This window comes from Periplaneta americana, chromosome 6, assembly GCF_040183065.1.
Source record: "Periplaneta americana isolate PAMFEO1 chromosome 6, P.americana_PAMFEO1_priV1, whole genome shotgun sequence".
NCBI lineage: Eukaryota > Metazoa > Arthropoda > Insecta > Blattodea > Blattidae > Periplaneta > Periplaneta americana.
In genome coordinates this window covers 119,555,529-119,582,883 of record NC_091122.1, presented here as the reverse complement: position 1 = coordinate 119,582,883, position 27,355 = coordinate 119,555,529, and the positions used below count along the sequence as shown (strand labels likewise).

Genomic DNA, 27,355 nt, shown 5'->3' with positions numbered 1-27,355 from the left:
TGTGTACAGAAGGAGCGAACGAAAGTTCATATACACGTAGATAATTTACGCACGCGAACCCTAGGATGAGGGATGAGACGAAAGAGAAATCTTTTGAGTGGTTTATTTTTTTTACGACGCTTTATTAACTGCTTTGGTTATCTAGCATCTGAATGATATGAATCCAGGGTTCAGCGCCGAAAGTTACCCAGCATTTGCTCTTAATGAGTTGAAGGAAATCCCAGGAAAAATCTCAATCAGGTAACTTGTCTCAACCAGGATTTGAACCTGGGTTCCCAAGTTTCACATTCAGGTATGCTAACCGTTACTCCAAAGCGGTGGTCTAAAGAGAAATCTTACAGTCTCAAAGGTACGAACAAAGGGCTCGGAACAATCATTGGATATAGGACGTACAATGGGCTTAAACGAATTAAGTATAAGGATCAATCCCGGATCCAGCCCTCGTGAAATTATTCAATCAACTAATCGATAAATTAATCAATCAATACTCTTGAGTTCAATTACTTGACTGTGTCACTTTCGAAACATCCGCTCCGACTTTTTTTCCATTAACCTTACTCGTATTACATATTGAATTTCACAGTATTCCTGGGGCATAATTACTAAACTGCGAAGTTCAGGTCCCATTCGGAGAGATACAGGTTAACTGATAGCAGAGTATTGGGTGCAGATGAGGGAAACAAGCGAGGGTTTGTTTACTTTTTCCATCTATCGCAGCTGTCATCAGAACACTGCACTCTCGGGTTAGCGTCTCTTGCCCGCGTGCATTCGTGGCTGCTGGCGGGTATGCTCTCTCCCTATCCCTTGTGCACGACGGAGCACATTTCTTTACCCTCCATGCACTCTACCCATTTCAGCGAGTGCTGACGACCACTGATCTATCGAAACTATTCACTGCGCTGTCTACGACTGGTTGGAAGTTTCGTGCACTGAAGCTGGGACAGTTTGAGCAACGTGAAGCCATTGTGATGTCTATAACAATTCAATTGGAACAAGGTTTAAAAATGAATTATTAAATTCCTTCTATAAGGAAACACCTCACAACTACAAATGAGTACAGTATATTATATTTGAAAAGCAAAAGGCGTCACAACTGCTGGAAAAAATACAGAATTATGGACTAAACATTTATAATGACATGATTTCGAAGTGCCGGTATCTAAATTAAACTTCTACGGTCTTACTAATAAAAACTCTATATACAGACGTTTAACTGTCTTATAGGCCTACTTATACAATTAGTAGCTCGTTTATAAGTCGTGTGTAAATTCCTTACTAATAATCACTACATACGTCGTGTATAACAGTATAACTGTTAACGCAGCTACGTCATAGTTTCGTCATTACTTCATTACAAAAGGTAATAGAATATCTGAGTTTCTCTATTGCATCCGGTAGAGCGCTCTAGTGTGTCATGTTAAGTATCGATAGTAAAACTGGCTCTGATCGATTACACACTACATTTTGGTCAAAGAGTACAAGCTACAGCAATATTATTCTACTTATTCTGTGCTCTTTGATGTGTTATTCTGTTGTTACAAGGCATCTATCATCATAAAATGACAGTCGATACGAACAGCTGTTAGAGAGGCGGCCATTTTTTTCTCTATATACAACGTTTAAACAAGGTGTTTCGTGTATATAACTACTACAAAGCAATTCCCATTGTATAGTCACAGCCTGTTTATACATCCATCGCTTATGCATGGTTTATTAGTAACGTTTTCTGTCTCAACTCTGCATAAGTCTCGTATAAAAACTGTACACGGTTTATTAGTAAGACCGATAACGTATAAATCCAAATTACAAATAAAAGATATTTAGAATACGTAATTTAAATTAGCATAAATACAGTGTCCTTAACATAGGCTACTGAATATTTTAAATAAATACGTATCTTGTGAATTTGTGATACCGTTACTTCATTATGATCCAAATGATTCTCACTTTACTCTATTTTTGTTATCATGTTAATCTACAAAACGTTCATTCTTACTTCTTACTAAAAATTTGTACTAAATACAATATTTGAATTATTTACATTTTAAGTATATTATTATCTACGTTTTTCGTACTCTATGCTCAGTTGTCCCTATTTTACTTTACTTTATGAATACCCTTAATTTGAAAACACATCTCGGTTCCGCGGACCACAGTTCGCGAACAGCGCGCTTAGGGCAAATCGCTGTTGACACACAGACAGACATTACAGCCAAGGCCATTTTTTCAGTATTGTAGTTGGTGGAAACGTGTATTTTCGTGAAAATATCGGAATCGATTTTCTGCATTATCACAAAAATTTTCTCCTTACAGTACTTCATGCAATGAGAAAGTCAAAACAAACATTTCCACAAAATTATAAATCTCAAGGGATAAAAAAAAGTAGCCTATTACACAAGCAGGAAGGCAAATACAGAAATGTAAATGACGTTCAGAGGAAGTCAGCGAAGTTGACAGTGATGGCATTTACCTCATTTGTAGAAACTAGTGGATCAGTATTTGCGGTGCTTTTGAAGTAGATTACACTAAACGCGGACAAAATCACGGAGAAATAACATGTCAGACAGCAATCAATGGCTAATATCCGTGACATTCAACTGTTTCACGCTGTGCAGAAAAATGCAGACAGTCTGGTAGCCCTGGAGACGCGTCCCATTAAAACAAAACACGGTCGCGTCACCGCTCCCTGATCATCAATCAGCCATTTTTACGAACACGGCCGCCTGGATTTCACAGCAGCCATCTCTGCAATTCTGTACGTGTAATAGCCCCACTTCTCTCGAGACCAGATTTCATTAGCCTACTTTCCCCGCATATTGATTGCCGTAAAAATATCCGTCTCTATATGTGGTCTACCGAGCTCCCCAAAAATATTGATAAATGTGCAACACTAAAAACTCTATTTATTAAAGCCGTATTCGAGGAAACCACATTTATCCCACACACACTCTGAAAGCAAAAAATAATAAAAATCGTTGAATATTTAAAAATATCTGCTGTGATTCGTGAAGTACACCGATAATGCCGTAATACGATATTATAAGATTCTTGGAAAATAAATTTTAAAAAATCTATTTGCAATCGAGGTTGGTTGGTTTACCACATTTGGAGAAACATAAGTGATATTATGTAGGCCTAATATCATTGCTGTTAGAATTACAACTGAAGATTAAATATTTTATCCAATGTGATAGTAATTTTAATGCATTTTCAAGGTAATATTTTGACCATTATTTACTAAGAGTTAGTCCTGTTACATCATTTATCTAAAAAAAACAACATTGTCCATCAGTGGAGATCGAACACTGGTCTCTTTCGTAAAAAAATCTTTACATGTCTCAATAAGCTACGGTTGGACCTCAGTAATATATTTAGTTTAAGAAGGTTTAATATATACAAGGAAATGCCTATTTTATTATAAGGATGAACGCCGATATGGTGTCACAATTATGCTAAAAAGAGCGGACATTTTACGATCGGTAATATCTGAGATAATAAAAAATTGAATTACATATTCTGTTACATTTCCTTTACAGCTGCAATCCACTTTTCCAGTAAGGGCAACTTGTATAGGAGGGGAAGAGAGTGCCATTTCGGAAATGACAACACTTTGAGTGAAGATACAATTCAAAACGTCGTAACAATAAACCGGGGCATTTCCAGTAAAGAGAAGACCTTTCCTTGTAAAACGTTCTGATACTGCACTACCGTGTTACAGGGAAGCAAAGCAGAAAGCTATCCCAATCTGCAACCACGTCGCAAACACAATGGAAATCATAACAATGTAAAAGTGAAACGGTCTTTCATTGTACTTCCATCAGAAACTAGATAGATCTGCTTGTGGCTTCCTTTCCGCTATTTATATAGATCTGCTTGTAGCTTCCTCTCGGGTATTTATTTAACCTCTGACACAACGAATACAAGTCTCTCCACTGATTTATCAGACACAATGGTCGTCACTGGACCTCAAAATAACCTTGATTACATTCCGAGACTCACAACAAAAGAAGATAGTGATATTAAACTTAGTGACAGAATACAACCAACTTTAGTTACGCGATTCCTTATCTTTGCTATGAAACCAGTCTTGCGTTCGAATTTCGGTCATGAAATTTGTGTCGTTACTAACATCATATGGACTGCCTACATATTTATAACATTCTATAATCTTTAACATCCTTTTAATATCATTAAAAGTTGTCTGGATGCAAAATGCTACCGATATAATATGTACCGTCGTAACAGATAATGCATTCAAAGCTGCGATTTTTTTTTTTAAGTTATTATAGTTTTCTGCATTATAATAGCTCCAATAAATAACTTGAATTCGAAACACAGGATTTTTGGTACACGCAGATAATACTACATATTCAACGTAAATATGCTGAACTCAAGAAAGAATCAACAAAAGACGAAATGGCAAATTACACAAACGTGCAGTCGGAACAGATCTCAGGTCTCAATCGAGTTGATGATGATGATGATGATGGTGATGATGATAATGTCTTGTGTTTTATTATAACACCAATCACAGTAATGAATCCTATACAAGAGACACCCACTGCATGTACACTGATTTTTCTAATAGTGTCGGCGAACTTTGTCAAAACCAAAGATCATATAAATGGATAAACTATAAATATTTCTACTAGTTCTCAATAAGCGACACTATTATAATGCACTCATCTCTCGTACCTTTAAATCAAAGGAAAATTACCACTGAAATCGATATACATCTCTAAAATATATGAAAGAATTAGAACGCATCGTTGTTCGGTCTTCATTTTGTTTGATTCGGGTACAGGCAATAGCGGCCCCCGGTCGGTTTTATGCGGCAGTTGCGTCCCTATATTTTTTTGGTCATACATCAGTTGCGTCCCTATATTTTTTGGATCATACATCAGTTGCGTCCCTATATTTTTTGGATCATACATCAGTTGCGTCCCTATATTTTTTTGGATCATACATCAGTTGCGTCCCTATATTTTTTTGGATCATACATCAGTTGCATCCCTATATTTTTTGGATCATACATCAGTTGCGTCCCTGTATTTTTTGGATCATACATCAGTTGCATCCCTATATTTTTTTGGATCATACATCAGTTGCGTCCCTATATTTTTTGCATCATACATCAGTTGCATCCCTATATTTTTTGGATCATACGTCAGTTGCGTCCTTTCCCATTTCACAAACTTAGGACTGGCTGTAACATCACCAATTTAAACGTTACAGGTAGGTTAAAAATTTTGTTTGTGGCATCTTCACAATACAATATCATTTTTCACCATAAAATGTATTAAAATTCATTAGTTCTATTTTTACCATAAAATTACAATCGCAATGGTTGAAAACTAAATGACAGATCCCGAATGAATTCCAATCTTCTTATATCAGTTTGCTGCAAATCAATCATGTTTTTACGAATAAAAGCTTCTTTCTCCCTCCTTGCCTGTTTAAATGGCAGCGCTCTATCAGTACGTAGTTTTAAGTATGTTTCGCTTTGTATTTCTTTCAAAACTTCCAGAAAATGGTCAATGTTTGGGTAAGCAGTATAAAATAGTAGACTATTAAATTTTGAATGAAATGACTCGCAGCCATTAGTCGTTTTCATGGTCGTTGCTGCAAATTCTGCCCATAGTGTTCATTAACACTTGGTCTTATTTGTTATGGTTGTGTTCTCGATTGCTTTCAATGATTCCATTTTTAAGATTTAACTTTATGAAACATTTATATTTAAATTTATAAATATCTTTTTTCTTCCTTTCCCTTTTCTGTTCTCTTGATCACCAGATGAATTTATTATCATACCCTTTTTATTGTGAATTTTATTTAATTTTCATATTTCTTTCTTTTTTATTACTTTATTACATTCCATTTTGTTATATTCTTCCTTACGTTCTTCATATTAACTACTTGTACTAAATGAGTTGCTTTTACTATATTTCATTGTATTTTACTTTTTTTCAATTATGGTATTATTTTCATGTTGTTTAGTGTAAATTTATTATGCTATTATCATTATTTTTTTGTAATATGTTAGTATTCTGTTCATTAACTTTTTGTTACATTTTTCACTGATTGTATATTTTGTGACCTGGTAGAGTGTAAGAGAAGGCCCTATGGCCTTAACTCTGCCAGTATATTATTATTTTTTTATTTTTGTAGGCTATTTTATGACGCTTTATCAACATCTTAGGTTATTTAGCGTCTGAATGAGATGGAGGTGATAATGCTGGTGAAATGAGTCCGGGGTCCAGCACCGAAAGTTACCCAGCATTTGCTCATATTGGGTTGAGGGAAAACCCCGGAAAAACCTCAACCAGGTAACTTGTCCCGACCGGGAATCGAACCCGGGCCACCTGATTTCGCGGCCAGACGCGCTAACCGTCTGCCAGTATTAATAAAGAATTATTATTATTATTATTATTATTATTATTATTATTATTATTATTACAAGATTTCATGCAGCATGCCCAATGCGAATTATTGTTCTGTAGATCCTTGTGATGTCTAAATTTGAATCCATCGATCACAAATAAAGGTCTCACTTGTAACCGACTCCATGGCTCGTGCATACTCTTACGTGTTTCTATTTCAACCTTTACACTGTACATGACACAGTAGAACGCGTTCTATACAGTGCTCGGGTTTTGGCTTGTCTTTGTCTTAGACTATATTAGTTTTAAGAAGTTAACATAACATCCTAAACCGGCAGGTAGCTGTGGACGCAACTGACGTATATATTTTAAAAACCCCGGACGCAACTGACGCATTAATTTTTCGTCAACATGTTTAACGGGGACGCAACTGACACCTCCCCTTTTGATTATATTCTAATTTTCCCTTACATAAATTTGCAAAGAGTATGAAAACATAATTACGAGAGATCATTATAGCTAATATGGCCTCTTAAATACTGCAACATTGAAACTAATGTGAATAAATATGGAAATCAATAATTGTACAGGGAGCCCCAGCTGTGCGTAGGGAGGTATTATGTAAAATAAACTGCTCAAATTCCATAATATTGTAATTAATTTTACCGAATTACAATCAACAAAACAAATATCCAGCTACCGGAAACCTTGTGTAATTACCGTTATGGACCAGAATGGGGGCTTCAGCAGATTGCGTGAATAGTTGCGTGTACCCACCTGCAAAAAAAGAGACAGGACATTATTATTAAGGCCCGGTCAGTGGGGGGCTACAATTAATATCACACAAAAATAATTGAGGTTTAAAGCCAAAACAGTAGATTAGTAAGTTAGTCAACTATCTGCTGAAAGAGAAATGGGAATAGGTGCCAGGTAAATCCACACTTTTAGTTAATAATTTAATGATGCTATAGACATATTAACTTAATTCGGACCAAGATAAGCCGAATTTCGCTTAATCCGGACAGGCAAAAAAATTGTAGGTTTGAAAGAATTAAAGAATCTTGCTTTAAGACTTTTATACATTAGAACTATGGAATTATAATGTTACACACGTAGTATTAAAAATAAAGAAAATTCATCAAGTTTTCATTAAAATAAAGAAACTATACACACAAATATTATCGATTACACAAACAAAGCTTTAAAGTATATTGTACTGTATAGTGTATTTAGGCCTATGCTCTTTAAATACACCACAATAAACGTGTTTTGTTGCCATAAACGGAATTTTCATGCACTTTCTACTATTCTTTTAGATATTTCAGTTAATCCGGACTTTCGTTAAACCGGTCAACTTATCCCCCCCCCCAATTACCCCGGATTAACGAGGTTTTACTGTAGGCTACTAGGTTATTTAGCGTCGATGAAATTGGTGTTAGTGAGATGGTATTTGGCGATATGAGGCTGAAGCTTCGTCATAGATTACTTGACATTCACGTTACTGTTGGAGAAAAAATTCACTATCAGATAATCAGCCCTATTTGGAATCGAAACCCTGTCCGAGCGCAAGTCCGGATCAGCAGGCAAACCCGCTTGCCGACCTTGCTACGCAGGTAGTCAGTCCTCATGTTCAATGCGACACAGCTATGGGTTACATTTCTAGATTTAAGCTTGCCCATCCCAGGGAAATCTGAATATGCATAGGCCTATATGTTCAGCATTCGAAACCTCAAACAAGACCAAAGGTTTTACATTAACGAGTTAGGTTTTGAAGATTCAGACTCTCTGATCGATAAAAAGCCCTCGGACATCAGAGAAAAACTTAGAGTGCTTGAATATCATAAATGATATCAACTACAAACACATGGCAAATAAGTAATTTTCTACCAACAATAGCAACCTGCTCATTCATGGATGGATTTTAGACCGGGACTCTCCAGCACAGAATGGCGTGACACTATCGAAGTACAGGGAAACCTTGTTCCTGTCAGTGCTCTTCATGGACGGGGCCAGGACAACTTCCGTTGCAGATATTGTGACAAGCGCGAAACCCTACCTCATGTCCTTGGCTTCTGTCACTATGGAAAGCTTCTCAGAAACAACATACATCATTTGATGAGCAAAATAGCATCTGTCATCAAGATCAACAACAGCAATCTAAGAGGTTTATGAAGAAATCTATTATGTCGTTTTCAATGGGAGTCACAGATAAGCACACATAATTGCTATTGACTGCAATAAGAAAACAGGATACATCTTTGATCCCACCATACAATTTCAGACCTGCAGTGACCAGCTTCGCCGGGCTCGACGTCAAGTTTAGGTACCTATGCTATTGGTTTTATTCAAATTAATGATGCGCTATAGTCAAATTATAACTATCGATAGTTTTTTTTTCCTTATATTGTAATTACGATAGTCCACAAACATCGTTAATAGTATCGATTATATCGATGCAACGCAAATCCAAATTTTCATAAATGTGTCACCTAGGTACAATAACAAAATAATGGATAGGTACAAAATAACTGAAATTAACTTCATGTGTTGAAATAAACTTTTATTTTAGGGAAACATAATGAAACATTACAAAAATATGATGATTTCAGCCACACAGGTCAATAAAATGCGGTATTTTATGAAATAGTGCTGCATTATTTTTTTTTGCGAAGTCAATAATTTTAATAATATTGTACTGGTTCTTGTACTAGATGCAAGATGGTTATTCAGAGAGTGTTAAATTTTTCATCATAGTACCGTCTCAACACGCTTCGCTCTCAGTCTTTTGTGCATACTATTAGAATGTTTCCCTATTAAGGAAGAAACATTTCCGACAAAAAGATGTTGCAACTATTGAGAATAATCTGAGAGCAGTATTGCTCATTGAGAGATAAATATATGCACTTTTTTACCCAGAAATTAGTAGGAGACTGTCTCCTTTGGCTACAGGGAAGATCGAGATGACGTTTTAAACATACTGCAAGGTCACCCCTTGTTGAGTTACCATCTCCGAATACTGTTGCAGATGTAAAGTAAACTTTACTATTTTCGCCTCGGACCTACAGGGGGCCCTTGGGGGAAGTTGCCGAAGCAGGAATGGTGTAAGTATTTCTGTCGGCTGTAGGGACCGGTCGTTAGAGTGTCATGTGGTTGGGTTGGTGCGCGTGAGGATCTGTGGCACGCAACTCATTCCATATCGAGGGTTAGCGCAATAGATCTCAACAGGTCGCAGTGCTGGGCCATCCGTACCACCCTCAGTTAAATTCCATTCAAATTCCATTCCAAAGTAAACTATCATAATGAAACGAAATGCATTTTATCTACAAACTTATGCTTCAAATTTATTTCCAGTTTCTTAAATAATTGAGTCAATAGTTTTTATCGATAGTACAAAATCGCATGGCAATATCGATTGGAGAAACCATATCGATAGTAGAAGCCAATCGATAGTAACGTTATCGCTATAACTATCGCGCATCGCAAATTCAAATGTAATTCCTCAGATGTGAAAGACAATAGTTTGTAGTATTTGTCCTTCGTTACTGCAGGAAAACTGAGAACTACGAAGAAGTGTAAGAATTCTAGTTCAACATTTTGTGATGTGGAACTTGTGTCTCCAGCGTCCAAAGTTAACACACTAGTTCTCTGCGCAACAGTATGTCCACACTCCTATTTCATGTTAAAAGTGAAACTATTGTAAGTCCACGATAATACAGAACACAAATAAATTTTGCACTGTTGTCCATGCTAAAGGGTCGTGGCAGGCAGTCAATTACAGGTATCTGTCGTACCACTGTATAGTCACAATCAATTACCTGCAACCTGCAATTTGCTGTCGGGCCTGCCAACTGCGATACCGTATGAATAACCTGCAGAGTAAATATTTTAACACGTTGTTTGCACTAGGATTCAAACCTCTGCTACTGGACAGCTAAATACATAATCCGATCGCATTGTGTCTGGAGATCTGCGCGTATCAGCTCAGTTTAGTGTTAGTGTTGTCACTTCTCTTGTCGACACCAAAACTCCGATATATACATTAACTAAATGTCTCATCTATCAAAAGTTAAACACAGAGGGACATGACATGAATTTGTACATTATCTATCCACCCACATAATCACTCACCTAACACTATACCTATATCCATATATCCAACCACATATCCATATAACCACCTACCTGCCTGCCTGCCTGCCTACCTACTTACCTACCTACAAATCTACCAGTGATGAAGCTAAGGTGTAAATACTAGGTAGGCTGAAAAAATCTTCTTACCTTGTACTTTTTATACAGCAAATGTTTATTGGCTTTTCTATCAACATTTTTTATGATACAGACACCACAAGAAGATGATGAGCACTCATTTTCACCCAAAACAGAATACAAATAAAACAATATAACTTATTTGTTTCAGAGCACACTTTTAGCCAAAGATATTTCTTAAACTATGAAAACTGAAAAATGCTATTTTCTCTTCCTCCACCCGCTATTTTAATTTGTAAATGTGGTGTCAATCTCCTATCTTTGTAAGCATGTTTTGTTTCATACGTCCAACTTGGAAACAGTTTCTCTCTTAATTCTACACATAATGACCTCAATGCTCTCTGAGTATGAACCATTTTACACAAAATTAATATGTAACACACACACACACGCATGCACTTTTGATTAAACTAAACTCAACATCGCAGCGCTTTCAGAGAATACTAATATAGCGCGACATAATATTGTGACGTCCGTATGGAGATGTACAGACCGATTATTTAGTCCTGACAGCTCAGCGACACGAAAGAGGGGAAGTAATAGGAGTAGTGGGGAGAGCTCCGGAGTAGAGATAAGGGCGAGCGGTCAGTAAAGGAATGCAGTGCAGCTTAATTGTACTAGAAACATACCGCTCTACCGAACGCATGACATCCGAAGGCAAGCGAGTGACTAACCCAAACACCCCTTGCTGTAACTAAATGAACTCGCCTGACCAAGGCGCACATCCCAGACGACTATCAGGACTAAATAATCGTAATGTAGCGAATCGAATCCCCCTCCCTGGTCCCCATCAAGCTTGCTAGTCAAGTTCGTAGCCATACTGTTAGAGGCCTTTGCCTTAAGCCTTGCAGCTCGCACTACTCTCTCCATACTGGAATGACTGCCAAACCACTGAAATCAATTAATTGCAGTTTGCAGTAACGATGAGCACCATTTAACAAAACATGGTAAGAGACAAAAAACTTAGCCACCGGCGTGGCTCAGTCGGTTAAGGCGCTTGCCTGCCGGTCTGAATTTGGGCTCGGGCGCGGGATCGATCCCCGCTTGGGCTGATTATAACTGGTTGGGTTTTTTCCAAGGTTTTTCCCAACTGTAAGATGAATGCCAGGTAATCTATGGCGAATCCTCGCCCTCATTCCGCCAAATACCATCTCGCTAACACCAATCTCATCTAGACTAAATAACCTCGTAGTTGATACACAGTCGTTAAATAACCAACTAAAAAAAAAAAAGAGACAAACAACTTGGTTACTAGGGAACACGGAGATAGTGACGTCATCGCCTAAGGGGTCATAAATTGTAAAGTAAGTAGATAGAGAAGAGACGGTTGTATCCATTCTCACCTCTCCATATGAACAGTATACAGTACTTCCATCAAAACTTTCCGTTTGACTGGTCCACCTTGTATATACTTTTCCAGTTCCTTCATCCCACTCTATCCACTCATCTATCCATCCATTGTCCTATCCAACCTTCCCCATCTATCCATGTACCCATCTCATCCCATTCATCCATCCTCCTATCCACCTTTGCAACCAATCATCTATCCCACCATCCATTCACCCACACATATATCACAGTCATCCATTTATTCACCTATTATCTAGCGGCCTACCTGCCTTATCGAATTAATCTTTCACTCATCCACCCATTTATGCACATAGTCTTTCATCATTCGTTCTTTCAGTTATTCATTCAACGATCCAATCATCCATTCGTCCACTCACCCACAAATTCATCCGTGTATCTTCCCATCTGTCGAAGATTCCAAATGAAATTATATAATATGTGACAACTCAACTTGCACTACAAACATAAATATAATCGCACCCTCCCTATAAGGGGATACCACGAATGTGTATGTATACAAGCGGACAAGGGACATTACCTTACAAAACGACATATATCTACACACTATACCACATCCCCATACCGGGCGAATGATATGCTCTCCTCAGGCGCGTGGGAGTCGCAGGTCGGTCTAAACCAGTGATGTCAAAGCAAGCGCATTTTTCTGACCTTGACGTCGTGCGCGGGCAGCAAGCGCTAAGTATGGAAAGAGGAAGGGTTGTGTATATGAATAAGCAACCTGTTGGATTAAGAAAACAGTGGTGCACAAACTTCAAACGGAACGTGAAATTTTATGTCTTTATTTTTATATGACTTCTTTCTGTTTAATATTATCTATATTGTCTGTAAAACAAAAGTACTAACACTGATTTCTTAATATTGCACTTGTGTTTTAAATCTTAATAACATAATAGAGAGTTAAGAAGGAATATTCACTTAAATTCCATAGTAGTATAATATTATACTGTATTAAGTGGATGAAACACATCTTTCATAAAGAAAGTGATATTCCAAAGAAAGAGATTGAGTATGACATGATAAGTTGGAATTTATATTGATGGTATCTTTAGCCTTACAAAAGTAATCAATAAACTAATCAAAACAATATTACAGTACAAAGCAAAGTTACCTAGGTACTGTATCTGTTTTAAGTGTAACTAATATTACATAACAAAACTCTTATCGCATTATGCTTTTAAGGTGATATTTGTGAACAACTTCCTATCATCAGAATATTAAATTATTTTCTCGAAATCTGCTGAAGCTATAGAGCTGACATTTTTATAATACATGGGCACGTATCTTTTGCTTATGATGTAACAGTAGTTGCTTTGTTAATTCATTTCCTTACAAACAATTTCCATGCGAATATTTTCAAAATTTTCAATACACTATCTTCAGTAATACGTATATACGGTATATTAGATTTACGAAAACATTCTGTAAGGCTACTAAATAAATACACCTATACCTGAAAATTTCACTTTTCTATACGGAAAGTTGAGAAAATATTTCTTCTGAATAAAAAAAATCAAACTTGTGAAAAATGAGCATTAAAATTAATGCACTTATACTTCTCAGGCAAATCTAAAAATTAACATGGATACAGTTTTAATAAGTTCTCTTCCCTTTATCTATTGAATCAGTGCTGGCCATTCCTGAATATAGCTCGACCAAGCGGCATATACCACCTCTTTCGTCTGTCTCTTTCCTTTCCGCTGTAAAGCGCTCAGGCTCTCCTGGGCTCTAAAGCGCGTGGGCATCAATTGACATGCCTGGTCTAAACCCTCTATGGGCTGTCGCGCCCAGATTTTTTTATGATTATTATTATCCACATTCTGTAAGTGGAGTTAAATAAACTTCCTCGAAACGTCAGAATACAGTAGCAACTTAACGTTATGTGCACGACGCAATGGTTGTAAAAATAATATTCCCAGAAAGTATAAAGAGTGACAATAGATTTGAGGTCAAGGTCTACACGCAATGTAACATGTTTTGTGCCACTATGCATTATTAGAGTAAGTAAACGTATTTTAAAAAGAGAGAAGTTAAAATTCTGTTCTGAGTTTCATCAGAAAACGTACACAAATACACGACCAAGTCAAATCCACTTTCATTGGAAATGCTTTTATCTTTCGTCTGTTAAAAGAATGAGTGTCCACCGAGTAAACTAAAGTTTTGTTCGAATAAAAACGTGAGATGGTGGTAGGGGGTAGAGATTTCCACGGTGGACCATCGTTACAGTCGCTTTAAATAGAGTTCGAGATGATTGATTTTCCAGCAGGGGAAATTCTCACGCCGAGGGAAATTCCACTGCGAGAGAACAAAGTGGTCAGGCATAATGGCGAATTTTTTTCTCCCCTTGGCTCAAATGGACATTTAAAGAGGGAGAGTATGAAATACCGATCTGAGAGAAATTTCGTCACAAGGGCGAGAGTGAAATATCATTACGTCCTTCCGTTTTTCTATTATACGATTATATTACTTCTTACATAAATTCAAGTCGTATAATTTAGAAAAAATGTAAGATCAACAAACGATTTACATTTATAAACCAGTTTTTACAATCCTGAATAGCAATCAGATGATGACATGGCTCTTATTATTAAAAGTTTATATTTAAGGGCAGATGTAGGGAAAATTATTAAACAAATAGATTTTTAATTTTGGCATTATTAGACAGTTTTAAGGATACTCAATAATCTTCCAAAGGCTTATGTCCTAAATTCACCTAGAAGTGATCTTTAAAATTTAAATAGGCCAACCAAGAGATATAAGTAAGGCGTTTTACATATATAATATACATACTTTAAAGTTAAATGTTCCATGTTCAGGTACTTTTTCTCCGAAACTACCGGAACAACAGTCATGGCCATATGGTAATAGGGAATTCCTGCACGGAAATATCATATATACTTCGGTATATCATAGTAATATGATATGCGTAAGTAATCACTTCGTGATTCAAGACGGCGGCGCCTTGTTCTGTCGCACCTGGGCCATTTAGTCACTCGTAATGAGTGCACCCTGTACACAGTGTCGGATATTGTGCCACTGTCACATACTGTGTGACACAGTACATGAGGGTAGACCACCAAAGCAGGAACAGAGAGATAGAACTTAAGGGGTTAGGTACAGCTTACAGCAGTAAAAGGTTTGGAAATATTCAACATTTTTTTCCTCCATTACTGTATCTTGGACAATAATGAAAATTGGTACGTATGTGTAAAACACTGTCCTTCTGCTATATGAATAAAATAGTTTTACGATTAAACTTTTTTTTTTTTTTTTTTTCCAAAATTCATAACGGTGGCAGTTCGCTGTGCAGTGATGAAGCATTTTCCTCATAACTCGTAAACTTTTTAACTTTTTCAAGTTCTCTATCTTTTATTTCATTGCTGAAACTCATGTTTACAATATCATGCTCTTCCAACTACATTCCTTAATAAATAATATTTTTTTTTTATTTTGTGTTAGAAGAAAACACTGACATTTCACCATTTTTTAATCAACTTATTTTTTATAAGACAATCTATCAGAGGTAGAGAAGTGATCTTGCATCATATTGTACATATGACATGCATAAATATACACAAACATTTCATTACAGAATGTTGGATAGTTTTGGAGTTATGTGGGAAACGCTTCATCACTGCACAGTGAACTAAATTTTGGGGGGGAAAAAAAGTATTTTTTTTTTAATCGTAAAAATATTTTTTACATATACCAGAAGGGCAATGTTTTACATGTACTAATTTCCATTATTGTACAAGATACAGTAATGGAGGGAAAAAATGTTGATTATTTCCAAAATTTTACTGCTGTAAGCTATACCGAACTCCTTAAACAGAGAAGGATTCAATCCGGCATTGGAACTAGAATCCTGTGTGGCTTAGTGGATAAAGCGTCAGCACGTAGAGTGAAAATCCGGGTTCAAGTCCCGGTGCAGGAGAGAATTTTTCTCCGTTCTACCCATTCTTCACCATAAGCCATTTTAGTTTCTGAAAATTAGTGAACAACAGAGGAAAGACTCTGCAGGAAACAAAAAGATTAACACAAGATAGGATAAAATACATGAAATGGTTGACGAAACCCAACTCCCGAAAGGGCAAAAGGGAAAGAAGAAGAAGAAGAAGAAGAAGAAGAGTTAAAATAGTTTCTAAGCATCATGAAGCCATAAGCGCATAAATCGTATGAAATTTGACGTACTGTAATATCGGTGGTATGCTTATGTTTGTTATTCTTCAAATCGATCTTGTAAATACAGGCAAACCTCTACAATCACAAGATACGGAGGGAATAGCACTGCTTCAATGAGCAGCCACAGGGGTTCCATCCCCAAACACACTAAGATATTTTTCGAGAGGTTACGGCAACGATGCGTACGAGAAGGCTATTTCATTCTCTCTTTAAGTAGGCCTATAGAAATCCTGGGGCAACATAAACTATCTGGACTTTACTAGGTCGCAGTGTTGGGTCTAAGGAATTCCAGTAATAAAGTAAAAATGAGAGGGTAAGGAAAATTTAAAATTGAAAGCGATGGTCCAGGATTTTCTAAAATGATGTTAAAGAAAACCTAACGAAATAGAGGTATTAACAAAGAAAAACAAACGGAAGGGAAACAAAGACAAAAATAAAAAAAAACAATGAAAAGCTATAAGGAAATAAAAAAATAATGCAGTGGAAGGAAAGAGGAAATAACTTAACAATTAATGTAAAAGAGAGAAGATTAAATAATGAGAAGAAAAAGATACAAAGTAAGAAAAAAATGCGAATATGGCAGAATTATTTTAAGGGAACACTATACTGAAATTACTAACTTTCATGTTTTTAAAGCTAAATTCACAAAACTTCTATCACTGGTGTATCTGGTTAATAATAACACATGCACAAAATTTCATCCCTCTATGATAAGTGGTTTGCATTTTTTTTAATATCCTAATAAAATACTGTATTGCTTTATGTAAAAAGTTCCTTGCGCCACAATTTACCTTATTTTTATCTGATATTCACATATTATATGATTCTTTATAAACATTGGAACAAACATTAAGTACTATTGGGTTTTACAGTACAGTAAATCGGTAAAGTACTAGGAATTTTTTATTATTATTAATATTTTTATTTTTTATTATTTTATAATAATATAATTTTAATAATTTTATTAATTTTACAGCAAAACCCTATAGCAAGTTTTGATCCCACCTATATAAAGATCCATACAGGGTGTCTCCAAATTAGACCGACAAAACTAGGGAGCAGATGGATAACCTACGTGGAAGCATATTTTGTTAAGGAACCCCTGAGCTGCGACGCTTCGTTTCAGTGCAAGAAGGAATTACAGGTAAGGATAAAGTAAGTAGGTATGTGCAAATAACAAACGATTCTGTGTCACATGATTCTGTGTGTTAATCCAAACAAAGGAAAAATACGTACAGAAAAACGAAACCAACGGCGCATTAAACTGTACTGAACATTACAACAGAATGAGTGCAATACAAGTAGGCCTACTAAACTATGTAGACGAATAACGCGGATAACAAGAGGTCGTACCAATGGAAGTAAACAAACGTGCTGTAATCGATACCAAATGATACTGGCCCCGGACGTAAACAAACCGAATTATAGTAGTAATGATACACTCATCTTGAACTGATTGAAAAGAGTGATTATCCGTTCCCGTCTTCTTGCAATGAAACGAACCGTCGCAGCCCATAGGTTCCTTAACAAAATATGCTTCTACGAAGGTTATCTTCTGCTCCCTAATTTTGTCGGTCTAATTTAGAGACACCCTGTATATGATTATTTATATACATTGGAACAAATATTAATTACTATTAGGTTTTTCTGTACAGTGAATCGGTAAATTACTAGGAATTTTTTTATGATTATCAATATTTATATTTTTTATTCTTTTATAATGAAACAATTCTAGTAATTTATTGATTAATTTTACAGCAAAACCCTGTAGTAAGCTTTGATGCCACGTATATAAAGAATCATATAAGTGAATATCAGTTAAGAATAATGTAAATTGTGTCACAAGGGACTTTTTATATAAAGCAATTTAATATTTTAACAAAAATTATTAAAAGCAAATCACTTACAGGCGGAAGAAATTGTGTACACTTGTCATTATTAAGCAGATATACCGGAGACCAAAATTTGGTAACTTCATAAGTATAGTAGTTATTGATTTCACCATGTGAATAATAAAATATATGGAACTTGGAAATTTAGTATAGTGTTCCCTTAAAAAGAAGAAATAAAGGTTTTACAGAAATAATGATGGGAGAAGACGCTGAGGAGGTAAGGAAAACACAATGAAAAGGAAAACAAACAAAGATAACGGGAAATATAAGAAAAAGGTAAATAAACTAACGAAAATAAATCCTACTGTACAAACGTTAAGTTGCGAATCGAAAGAAGCTGACAGAAAAAGAGATTAATGTAAAGAAACCGGCTATTGTGCCAAGACCGTTAACATTTTACAACCATAGCGTATTGCCGGAGGAAACTTTTCCATCTTGGCCTTCAGGAGAAACTTGGATATCCCCTTACCGTTAGATTATTCATTAAAATACAGGAGCAGGGGGGGACCCAATTTCTTATGTACATAAAGTTCACCCATTATGACGTCACAGGATCAGAAGAAGCAAAATGTGTACAATATAGACGGAAGAGACGATCTGGAGATTGAATTATCTCTCCTCTGAATACGGGATGAAAGAAAAGTCTCGACGGACATTTCCTCTGACAGCAGAAGAATATTATACATAAACATGTATCACTGAACTTATCAAGGAATAATGTTTTCATGCATTAATTGAATCATATACTTATTAATTTCTTTATCAATTTAATTATTCCATTATTCACCCTCGCTCATTCATAAATACTGATCAGAGACCGAAAGATTAGGCATTATGAATCATTAAAATACGCAGGAAAAAAAGCATCATAAATAGCTAAACTACGCAATAAACGGCAATTACAAAAACCTTGCACTAGACCCACAACCTTGCACTTTCCACAAAGGGATTTCGGCAGCAAGAAAAGCTATACGTAAGTCGAATTCAAATTGAGATTTTCGACTCGATGTTGCAATTACTGTTGGAAACAAAGAAATTTTCTTCCCAGTAGCCTTGGAAAGTGTATTTTTGTGATTGGTTGTACTGATATGTTGCGATGTGAAATATTTAGCTAGCTACAACAACGTCGCAATGAAAACTGAAAGAAAAATAACCGTTAGAAGTAACGTTAGACCCGCACTCATTCTTGCCTTGTGAAATAAACACAAGCGATAATTAAAACGCTTACTCTTATACATTTTTGCAAGGCAGCACTCATTGTTGCAAAGAGAATATTATGAACTGACTGAAAGACAATAATATACATTCGGTGAAGTCACTTTCATTGTAGCGGTTATAGAAATAAATTAAAATATGCCTGTAGGCAATTTTTAATAATAAATTAATAAATAATAGATAAATAATCAAATAAAGGCAAAAAGAGCATTTATTTTGTAAATTAGGCATTTATATTAAAAAAGGCAGAATAGGGCAACATAAAACTGTGACGTTTCAATCACAAAGGTATAATTCGTACAGATTTAATTTCAAAATGAAGATAGATTTAACACATTTAAAAAGGCATTCTGCCAAAGTTCCGGTCTCTGATAATGATTTAAATTAACATTCAACTAGCAATGTACTCTTGCCAATGGTAATGGAAGAAGGGGAAATGGGACGAGAAACAAAATTATATGTGATCGGGCATTCTTTCAAGGGAAATAGAGTCTGAGATGAAGTGTCTATGTGAGCTCCAAGCCTGTTGGACACTTGTCCCATTCAGATTTTCACCATTCCGTTTGAGTCATAGGAAAATTTTGAATGGGGAAAAAGCCGAAAATGGACGTAACCTAATAGCTACCGCATGTAGGAGAGGAACGTCACAAGTACGACTGAACAGCAACAGGAGAGAGTCGCGGAAAATATTAAAAGCCTGGGCAGAACAAGGGGTGAGAGGAGAGGGCGTCGCTATTCTCGCCAGACAAGGGATCCCGACTCTTGGCACTGGACGAGTGACGCTCGAATAAGCTCGTCCTAAAGTCTCCGAGATTGAAGGACTAGTTGAATAAAAGAATGCGTGATTATAGAACGCTTTACGTTGGTTTGTTATCAGCAACTGAGTCACTTATATGAGCCGTTCAGAGCAAAAGTGGTGTAAGTCAGAATTGGGTAATGAGGTTTAAAGTACAAATTCTGTAAAATACAGCGAAAAGTAGCAATTAATATGTTCTCCTTGGTATCCACTGACTACTAATAGTTTAAATAAATTGAATATTAATTGCTACTTTGCGCTGTATTTTACAGAATGTTTACTTTAATCCTCATTACTTATTTTTTACTTACACCACTTCTGCTCTGAACGGCTCATATTCAGATTGAAAGTGGCAAACATGCCGCACCCCCAACCACTCTCTAAGCTAGGAACACACATTACTTCCCCCCATTGTTAGAAATACCACATCTTCCCCACTAAATACCTTCAGGGACGACCGGTCCATATTTTATTAGCCAATTGGCTAGTTTCATAAATTGAGGCAAATTATCCTGTCTCTGTTTTTCCGTGGTTTTTTAATACAAATGTCGGGATGAGCCCTAAAACAAATTACCCATGTGAAGTCCTAGACAAAAAAAAAAGACAGCTTCCATACGCTAAGTCCTCTTCGGAAGACTTCGGTTGTTTCCGTGACAGCTTAGGTTTACACGTGAAGGAATTTCTTATGCACGACTCCGCTCTGTTTTTCCTTTGTTTTGTCTGTTTCTTGCTTTTTTCTGTCTGTTTATAGGTCAAGTGTTATGAATAATCTATAACGAAGATATATTCAAGAAGTAAATTAGGTGCAAAATAAACAATCTTTCTCTAGTCGTGTGAACCAGGCGCTGCCCAAAGTGGACTTATACAAATTGACGCTAAAGGAAAGCGGTAATTTTTTGTGTCTAAGGCTGTACATACATATTAAAACCTACATAAAATTACATGGCAGAAAGGGAAGTAAGCGGCAAATTTGGTAATTACATACATTGCATTCAGAATAAGGCTGCCAGAGCGTGGTGCCGACTAGAGAGCTTAGAACCGGTTCACATTCGACCAGTCGGAAAACAACCGGCGAGGTTAAACATCCGACTGAATATCCGACTTTCAAGCCGTTGCTCCTAATGTTTTGCAGGGTAGACAGAACAGTAGGCGCACTTCACCATACAAGAACTCTCATATTTTCTTACTACACAAATGGAGTAACAATTGAAGAAAATATACTTTTTCTAATTGAAAAAAAAAGTGTTAGCTTGAAATAGATCTATAATTGATAGGTCACTTTGGTACATTTATCTTCATAAGTGCCTAATATATAAATAAACTAATGAGCACCGGTAACAACAAAGGAAGTAAGTGTAATGCATAGTTGAAATCTGACATTAAACAAATGCAAGAATAAAATAAATTACAACATTAGGCCTACTGACAAAGTAAAAGAGCAAATAAATACAAACTTAGGCTTACTATTGTAATGTTCATACTTTAAACAAAAAATGCATAGGTTACATCTAAAAGACTAGTTGTTACTATAGTCTATTTCATTAGTAAATTCTTTTTAAGAAGATAAAAAATTATTAACAAAAATTAAAACACTCTCAAGCTATAATGATCGTAGCTTCAAGACGCATGCTGTTGCTTCTCATGATACCTAACTGCAATACCTGATTGAATGAATGAATGAATGAATGAATGAATGAATGAATGAATGAATGAATGAATGAATGAATGAATGAAGATACAGAAGTAGGGGAGAGTCGGTAGGGGAGAGCCGGGTAGTATCGCACATCGGGTAATATCGGACAGTGAGTTTCTTTCATCTATCACACGATGATAGTACCTGATTAACATGGTTACGTTTCTGTGATGTCGCATAGAGAAACGTAACCATATCATTCAGGTATTACCATATGGTGGTAGATGAAAGAAACGCACTGTCCGATATTACCCGATGACCGATACTACCCGACTCTCCCCTAAATATCAATTGAAAGATATACGATAATAAATCTTGAAACTCCTGGATGGCTCAATGTCATATGCCTTTCACGACACAGTGCCGTCCATCCGAGAAAGACTCGGACATTCGTTAAACCGAACACTGAATCACTCCGCGAGACGGAAGAACTTTGCAAACTGTCTATAGCGCCATGCGTTCTGTAGCAATATAATACAATTTCTCTTTTTCGTAACCGGTTTAGCACGACTCTAGTGCCGACCACACCACCTCATTCTAGTGCCTAGGTCAAGTAAGCCTGGGGCTCTACTTCCACGCTACCCAAAGTGCCTTCATTACATGTGAAGGAGCTATCTTTTACATTTGCAATAATCATGAATTTGGTTATATTGAAAATGCTCACTGTGATACAAACAATAAATTTGAAAATGTGACGAGAGTAAATTCGAAATTTTGATGATGATAATAATAATAATAATAATAATAATAATAATAAATTTGGCAATGATCATTTTTACATTGTTAAGGATATATTGTTGGTTAATGCAAATTGGAAAATGAAGATAATATCGACTATGCTATTATTAGTATTATGAAGTTAGCAATGATAACTGCAACTATGATGGTAAGGATAGACAATGTTTATAAATGTAATGTTTATGAGGATAAAGTTCAAAATAATGATCATAATTTTCAGAAAGGCGGCTAATACTGAGAACAACTACAATGGTAGTGATGGAAGATCACGAAGATGATGAATATGGTGATAGCATGACGATAATAATGATGTTGGTAATAGTAACATGATAATTATGGTGATGGAAAGGCCTAGCACAGTAAGTACATTAACAGAGCAACAGCCGTATGTTGGACGGCAACAGCCCCATCTTTAGTAAGCCACAACGTGAGGCCAATGAACTATCGAATCTGCTGCGCAGACTTCCATCCAAACCAATTGGAAATCCGTTGTTTGTTCTCCTACATTTGATTAACATCGGTTTCGGCATTTATCGGTAACTGATATATTTGGTTTACCTTTGCTAGGACTGCTGTGCGGCTTGTATAAAGGGCAAGAATCAACTGATCTCATTTTGGTCCGTACCTGAGACTCGGAGCTGCGGTATTACAACCTAGAGAAATAGCGAAAATTCAATAATCCGTCAAATAATGAGGGACTGCCTGAACGATACTACAGGGCAACCACGGTGCTTCTTCAATGAAACTATACGGGTTCCTAAAGCGTAAGTGGCTAAATTTCCATTTAAAATAGTTATTTTTAACATATTAACATTGCCACAATTCTTCTACAGTTATTCATAAATAACTTTACAAAGAATTAATAACCTATAGGAAATTAGACAATATGACGTTTCACATTAGAGAAACTTCAAATAATAAAACGTAACGATATGTAAAAAAAAAAAAAAAAAAAAAAAAAAAAAAAAAAAAAAAAAAAGCAATACTTTCGAAATCATATTAGAAAATTAATTATGTACAAAGCCACCTCTTAAGACATCGGAGAATTAAAAAAAAATATTTATTAATTTATTTTATTTACTTATTTTTTAATAATAATAATAATAATAATAATAATAATAATGATAATGATAATAATAATCACAACGCAGGACTGCACGTATTGTATTCTTCACTTGACATAATGAGAAACATTAAATCCAGACGTTTGAGATGTGCAGGGCATGTAGCACGTATGGGTGAATCTACAAATAGAGTGTTAGTTGGGAGACCAGAGGAGAAAAGACTTTGGGAGGCCAAGGCGCAGATGAGAGGATAATATTAAAATAGATTTGAGGGAGATAGGATATGATGGTAGGGACTGGATTATTCTTGCTCAGGATAGGGACCGATGGCGAGTTTATGTGAGGGCGGCAATGAACCTCTGGGTTCCTTAAAAGCCATAGGCTAAGTAAGTATTAATAATAATACGTATCGTAAGAGCCCAGGAAAGGGAAAGTTCGAAAGGATGCCTGTTGAGATCTATGTCCAAATGCCTCAATAGATATGTACGATCACTAACCAGTGCGCGTTCAACGTGTGGTTAGCATAATGATCCCTCCGAAGCTATTGTACCTGCCTTAAGAAACGGGATTTTGCTTCTTACTGAATTTTTCTCCGCTCCACGATGCTTCATCATATGATAACGCAGAATTCCTGCATGGAAATATCATATGTATTTCGGTACATCGCTATAATATGATATGCGTATATAATCACTTAGGGCCGTATTCATAGACATTTTTAGCGCGTGCTTCCGGTGGATGAACAGCGTTTTTTGTATTCATAAACCAGTGTTAGCGATAGGATATGATTTGAATTCTGTACAAGTAACCAGTGGATAGCCGGGGCTAGCTTAGTACGCTCGTAGCGCGTGCTGCGAAATGTCTATGAATAGCACCATTAGTGATTTAAGACGGCGTTCATTCCGTCGGATCCCGGCCACTTAGTCACTCGTAATGAGTGCACCTCTGCACATTGTGCCACTGTCACACAACTGTGACTTAGTGCAGGAGGGTTGGCCACTAAAGGGAAACTAAGAGGTGGAGCTTAAACTGAGAGGATTCAATCCGGGATCGGAATTGGAATCCGGTGTGGCTTAGTGGATAGAGCGTCAGCACGCAGAGCTGAAAACCCGGGTTCGAATCCCGGTGCCGGAGAGAATTTTTCTCTGCTCCACCGATTCTTCATCTTATATAACGCAGAATTTCTGCACGTAAATATCGTATGTACTTCGGTACATCGCAATAATCTCAAGAATTATTTTTATGAACAGTGAGAGAAGTGATAGAAATTCTAATATTATTATATTTTGTTGAAAACTTTTATCTCTGTTGTGAAACGGAGCATTTGATTATCTGTATTCAGCACAGTATTATTGCTGTAAAACTAAATGTAAAGCAGTATTAATCTTTCATTAATGTTTGAACACTGAAGAAATTGTATACTTTCTTTTACAAATGAACAAATTAGAATAGGGATTACTTATGTTCCATTTCACAATATGCAGTGTTACCTTCAAGGAAAAAAACAGATTTGTTAAGACACAAAAATTCTTTCAGAAATAGGATTTTTATTAAGAAATTAAAACCAAATAAGTTTATTCTTTTAATAAATATTTATGAGAAAAATTGATATTTACAATGTATGAGTATGGTATTGATATGCATACTCAGTAAAAAAATTTCAACTCTCTAACTCAAAAATTGCAGATTTTAGAAATTTCAATAGCGCATCGCCTTAAACGAAAAATCACAGGCCTGACCAAGGCTGGAACCCGGATCGCCTGCGTTATAGGTCGACGTCCAGAGACCGTTCAGCCTCCTTAAGGACAAGAATAAGGATCGCATAAGCTACCACTGTTGGGTCGATGCACGTAATATTCAAATACGAAGCCATATCTCTTCACGAAAACACACACGTTTGTTTCTAAGAAGTTTAATAATTTTACACAGTAAGAAGGCTTGTGCTCTAGGTCCCTGACACGTAGGCAAAAGTGATTCATGGACACTTAAATCACAAAGAGTTTAAATATTGAAGAGATCCCAATTATACAGACTTCTAATTATAACTAATGGGGAGAAAACTACAACGTTTAGGGGTTTATTATCGAAACGTGTCTGCAGGCGCGTGACGTGACAATGAGCAAACTCCATTACGTCCCCTCCGGGTCGATGCGGTTCTCACACAGGGGATCGGCGCCAATAATTCTTGTCATTACAACGTTTTCAGCCCAAGTCATGCAACACGCAATGCGAGTATCAGGTGTCATGTCAACCCCCTCACCCTCCCGCTCCCACCCATTTGGTATTCGTGATCCTTCCGCCAGCTTTCACTTTGTTTCTGTCTGGATTACATGTACCCCAATCGATCAACCTTAATTACTCTATCGTGACTTCGTAGCGAGCATGGGAAATTCGGAGAAATGCTGATGCATTTCGGGAGCGTTCACAGCCTGTCTTGCAACTTACATCCATTCCCTCCACACGCTTTAGCTAAACAAACAAACACCTACAGAAGCTGAGTAAAAAGTATGCAACGATGCTTGTAGCTTTCTTATTTTTAATTTTATGAATAAACCTTACATACAACCGTTATAGGGGGTTAAAAAATAAATATGAACAAGGGTTAAAAAAGGAGTAGGCCTATTACGAACGCATTCTAGAAACAATTGAGGGGATGGCTGGAAGAAGGGCGTAATTCAGAAAACATAGTTTTGAGGTAATCAACAAAAACTGTCTCTACCCTGCATCTCTTGCTGGAATATAACATTCATATACTATATATTGTAGGGTAATACATTCTCTTGTGATTACAATGAGTTCCATGGTTAATGTTAAAATATTTTACGAGAACGGAGAGAGGGTTGAAAATACTGCAATACTGTTCATTTTTCTATATTTCTATAGAGAGGCTAGATATAGGTCTATATTACAATAATGAAGATAATTACAATGTGTGTTCTACAATATTAGAAACGCCACCAAAGAACGCATACAGCCATTTTACGGATAAACGCCGTAATTCGGATTACGCCCTTCTTCCAGCCAACTCTCAATTATTTTTTACATTTTAAACGTAGTTATAAGGAGTTCGATTTTTATAAAGGCACGATGTACTTGAATTTCCATTTAGTATTCTTGAAAACGTAAAAATACAAATAGATTTATTTAAGAAAAAAAAAACACACAAATACATTGAAGGCTTAAAGATAGAAAAACTATTAAAACAATTTAACTGTGTTTCATTTCTGTCAGGTGGTGGTGTCAGTTCGCAGAATATGTTAAAAATGGCTCCCATTCACTGCCAAACGGAGCACAATTGTTAATGTTTTCAGCAACACTGTCCGTATACAAAGCGTGCAGTTCTGCGTTGTGTAACTTTCTCCATTCTCCTGTAATTTAATCCCTCTTAGCCCCAAATATTTTCCTAAGAACCTTATTCTCAAACACCCTAAATTTCTGTCCCTCTCTCGAAGTGAGAGTCCAAGTTTCACAACCATACAGAACAACCAGTAATATAACTGTTTTATAAATTATTATTCTTGTTGGGGCTGACAATGACACAGTTCTACACTTAGGAGATCTATTACGTTTCCTCCCTATTTAGGCGTAATCACAACCAACACAGGCTAACTACACTAAGTAAGGTTCGCCGAGTGTCGAGATACAGTACGATTATTTAGTCCTAACAGTCGCCGGAGATGTGCGCGTGGGACAGGCGAACCCATTTAGATACGCCAAGGGATGTTTGGGTTATTCACTCGCTTGTCTTTACCGACCGCTCG

The 27,355-nt window shown here is 36.4% G+C and overlaps 1 non-coding gene across 1 annotated transcript; it reads left to right on the top strand.

The window, feature by feature from the left end:
• Positions 1-24,656: 24,656 nt before the first annotated feature.
• TRNAC-GCA (transfer RNA cysteine (anticodon GCA)) lies at positions 24,657-24,728 on the top strand. Its single transcript has one exon. It is a non-coding gene; the product is annotated as a tRNA-Cys (tRNA).
• Positions 24,729-27,355: the final 2,627 nt, after the last annotated feature.